Consider the following 5,187-nt stretch of genomic DNA (forward strand, 5'->3'; position numbering starts at 1 on the left):
CTCAAATGTTTACAAATCACATATGATATGTAAATAAAACATAATACACTGTACATTGCACAACAGATATGATTTACAATACAAAAAAAATTATCATCTCCCAAAACTAACCATACATTTGACTGTTTCCCAAGCAGGGTATACGCCCAGGGACAGGACAATACAAAATAATCCAAATCCAAGACAAAGACAGAACGCAATTGGAAAACATATAAAGAGAGATAGAAGACGCAGCAAGTACCTCCCTGCCCACTATGGGAGATCGGGAAGGTCCTGATTTCAAGTCCCGCTCTGCTGAACAGCGCACAGTTGAGTAATTGGAAAAGGCTATACTCACATTCTCTCACTGTAATCAAGTGTAAAATGAGTATCTGGCCGTTAACAGCAGCAGCTTCTTATGGTTCACACTATTATGTTATGACGATCGACCCAATCAGCAAAGTCCGGTCCGCATTCGTGCACCGTCGCGAACCCGCCTGGTAGCATCGTCACAACACACCTTTCGACTAGATGCTCTGCCGTTTCGGGTTCTTGCCCACAGCGTGGACATATTGGACAGGAAGTAACTGATGTAACGCACCGGCCGTTAGGCAGCTCCTCGACCGAAGCCGATTCGCAGCTACCCAGTGTCTCCTCTTACTGGTATCAAAGCCTGGCAACTTCTCACCAAGCTTAGAGGAGTGTAGGTCCCCGCCCCCACGAGGGATTGAATTCGTCCAAACCGACTTCCATCTCGTATGTGCAGCTCTGTCCGTAGTCAGGGATTCTGCGTACAAGGGTTGCCGGGACTTATTTCGGCTCGAAACGGGGGCACCGTTCATTATGCGCCATGAGGGGGTATCCCCATTCCCTCTCTCTTTGAATCTTACTCACCAGTTTCCCGAATGGTCTCCCTCCGACTCGGGGGCTGGATCGCTGCCATTACCGGGCCCATTCTCTAGGTTGTTGCTAGCGTTCCCGACACTTTAACAGCGTTATCTCTGTCCGAACATTTGTAATACACCCAATACGGTTTCCTCGAACTCCTCGGACATGCAAAATGTTCGAGGAAACGCACATGTGGCTCAGCATATGATCTTGCTTTGACCAAAGATACATAGTTTGAATGTCCATCAAGTTACATAGCCGTTACAAGCATTCTACCAAGCTCAATTGCGGCGCTTTCTGCGGCTGATACTGGATATTCAAGTCATCCCTTTGAATAAATCCTAAGACAAATTTCCGCATGAGGATGAATAAAGGCAACATTATACTTTTTTACTTTATCGATATGTTACAAGGGGTATGTGTGTGTGTGAGTGGGGGGGGGGGGGGGGGGAGGGGAGAGAGAGGAGAGAGAGAGAGAGAGAGAGAGAGGAGGAGAGAGAGAGAGAGAGAGAGAGATTGCTATATCATATCAAAACCTTCATTTACAACCATAGCCAACCCCTTGCAAGTCATGGCAAGTGGCATTGGAATTGGAACTAATGGCGAAGTGATAAGAATAAGCAGAGGTGTCCTTCGAGGAAACCCCGAGTTCGACAAAACCATAATATTGGAGTGTATCGCATAACAGGCGTCATGTCTCATCAAGTGTTGATGTTGGCTAAGGGCCCCTTGTAAATCCCGTTGAGCGTGTTAGTGGACATTGCGATTTATAAAAGCTCCACGTTTTTCATGTTTTTGAAATAATAATAATAATAATAATCATCATCATACTTCCATACTACAACCACCATTGAGTACAGACGATACAAGTTATTTTTCATTATATTTTATATGTTTTACACGTTTATTTGTGTATTGTTGTGCTGACGAAGGATTTGTACCCGAAACGTCCATTGCCTGTTTTGTTCCCATACGAAGCCTCTCTATTTTCACTCTTTCGTTAGTATTTTAGGATCACCGGCTTCAGGCAGCCCTTACCGGATAATTTTGTTGTCTTGAGAGTATTTCCATTACTACAATGAACCCCAAATTGCCGGCTTTAGCCCATTTTACAATTAACTCAAATCGTCTTACACAAACATTACATTCATGAATATATTAGACATTTCTACCAAAGTAGACAATTTAGACTAGTTTTCAACAAACATTTGTTGTATAAATCATATAGCAGAAACTACAGAGAGGTGGTCAGGTATCATGAGGTGGCAACTATGTTGACACAATATGTATCATTATAACCATTGGCCATTGATCCAATCAGCAATGTTTTTTGTCCCACTCTTGAAACCTGCATTTACGATTCACTGTTCAACAGATTTGATACTCACCGTCTTCATTAAATTTTCCACAGATTTTATACTTCCACATGTTTTGGATCATTGCAGCAACAATTGCAAGTGGGTGACGGCGCAAGAACTCACTGATGCAGAGTGAGTGGTAGACATTCGACAAGCCGTGGATAGTCGACAATTTCCTTGCGTGTCCTCTCCCTCATACATAATCCAGGATACTTCCCTCATATTGTTGTTCCAAGTCAACCTTCATCTCATTATTGAGATGTTAGGAAGGTTGTTGGAGAAACTGTCCATTATGCGTTTGAGAGGGGGTTATATATATCTCTCAATTCGAAATTCTGGTAATATTCTCAGGCCAAACAGCATGATGGAGACCCACTCTTTTGGTCCTTTCATCGTTGCCTTCGTAAACAAATAGCCATTGAACAGTCACAAGACAAAGCAACGACCACAAAAAAAAAATATTATAATAGTGAGTTGTATTTAATAATTCAACTCATGTGATGATTTGTTTCCGAGAGCACTACTGACAATTCACTTTTCTCTCTTTTGGTGATTGTGGCTTTGTATTGTGATTTGAAGGGAAGTGTCCAGCTGACGAAGACTACGGTCACTCTTTGGGCAACTATTGATAGCATTTTCAAAATTAAGTGCAGTGATTTATGGAGCTCTTTGTCTTCCTCTAAACGTTCCTGTCTCTAGCCCATAACACACTAGGGAGATGAGTTCTACTGCCGGACTTCAATTTTTATGGTTCTACTCGATAAGACACTTCTAAATTTTACGCCAATTCTGAAAGCAGGATGAAAATATATGTAGAGAGACTTTCTCATTGTCAAGTCAAAACTTGTTACCACTGAGGACACTAGTGAAAACTACTGTACTACAAATTGGAGAGTTTGCATGAAGAAAACATTATGAGGCATTCCTTTTTTATCCACAGAATTAGATTATACAAGTAAAACACATATTTAAATATGCATTAATTTCTGTTTCAAGAGAATTGTTTTCTGAGCTTTAATCTTTTGTAACATTTATTTAGGTCATTTAGCCAGTAGAATGACGGATTGAAGGACAACAGATCTGCACTTACAAACAATAGAAAGGAAGACAAAAAAAGTTAGTTCAAAAAGAAAACTAAAAACGATTCAAGAGCATACATTCGTGAATCTTGTCTGAGACAACCTTAAGATAGTTGTTTTTAAGGATTTTACAGCGCTTGCAATACATTCAGGTCACATCAGCGCTAGTAAAAAGGAAGAAAATGGGATAGTAAAAAAGTTCTAGAATTACAATTAAAGCACCGAAATAGACAAAGGGGAACTGGTACAAATAGAGAACAGATGTAGACTCCAAGGGCATTATGTCAGTGTATTCAGTTTGAGACCACCTAAATGTCTCATCCTAACAAAAGCACAAGTCCCCACAAAGAGAAATACACTCAAATGTTTACAAATCATAATATACACAACACAAAAATAATACAGTTCATAACAGATGATTTACAAGACAAAAGATATCATCTCCCAAAGCTCTAACTCTAACAATACATTTGACGGTTTCCCTCCCAGCCAGGACCAGGGCAAAACCAAGTAATCTCATTTCAAGACAAAGACAGAAAGCATGTTGGAAAACAGATATGGGAGGATAGAAGACACAGTAAGCGCCTTCCTGCCCACTATGGAAGGTCAGGAACCCAAGTCAGCGTAAAGTTGTTAAAGACCCACCCAGACACTAACATAGGATCCCACTAAAAACGCTACTCCAATGGTTTTTTGTTTGTTGCTTTAGGTCTCTTCCAACACAATTGAGTTATATGAGAGACCGCTGAAACAAAAAAACAAGCAATCTAACAAAAATAGTACAAATGTCAATCAAAATCATAACCTAAAGATATCATAAGCTAAATTATAAATAACCAAGAACAAACAGCAGAAGATTTACAGAAAAAAATATCCCCTGTCAAAAATACAATCACAAACCAAAGAAGCAGGATAGGCTAGTAAAGAGAAGAAGAAACGACATCACTATCGGATCGTACACCCATGCGAACATCATAGGTATATGATTCAAGGTTGATGCTCCCATCCAACCACCCGCACACTCCAATGGTTACTAAATAATATACAAAAGAGAAATCACTTACAAAAAAAGAAAAAAGATAAACCCCGTCTTTCTCAGCGAAAATCCCTATGCCTTTTGCCATGTCAAATGGTCTCTTTCCAGAAACACAGACATAGAGCCAAAGGGTAGGACAAATGTAGCTACTGATTTGTTAGTTTTTTTAAGAGCTTGCCACACATTTAGGTAAATTGCTAGTAAAAAGGAAGAAAATTGGATACTAAAAACATTCTAGATTTACAACTAAAATGACTTGGAGGAAAAAGGAAGACCGAGGGGAAATGGTTGAAATAGTGAACAGATGTAGATTCCAAAAGCACACTGTCAGTGTACTTAGTTTGAGATCACCTAAAAGTCTCATCCAGACACTAGCACAAGATCCCATTAGAAGAATGCACTCAAATGTTTTTAATTCATATGCTTAAAATAAAAAAAATAACAGTACAAAAGACAGAGTCAGAGATGATTTACAAGGAAAAAAAAAAAGCCATCTCCCAAAACTATAATTAGACATTCGACTGTTTCCCTCCCAGCCAGGGTCAGGGCAAAATTAAGTAATCTCATTCCAAGACAAAGACAGAAAGCAATTGGAAAACAGATACAGAAGGATAGAAGAGACAGCAAGTACCTCCCTGCCCACTATGTGAAGCCGGGAACCCTGCCCCGAAATGTAGCCGAGATATCGAAGTGGAACCCAACAGCCCAGATATGTTCTTCTGCTATGAAGAATTCCATCCTTCGCGTTTCATAGTCCAAAATTTATGACAATTAACCATTGATGGAATTTGATAAATCCACTTAAAAACCTACATGTACAAAAATATAAATGAAGGCAAAACGAGAA

Source organism: Berghia stephanieae, chromosome 2 (genome assembly GCF_034508935.2).
Source record: "Berghia stephanieae isolate SIO BIC M18660-M18661 chromosome 2, UCSD_Bste_1.3, whole genome shotgun sequence".
Classification (NCBI taxonomy): Eukaryota; Metazoa; Mollusca; class Gastropoda; order Nudibranchia; family Aeolidiidae; genus Berghia; species Berghia stephanieae.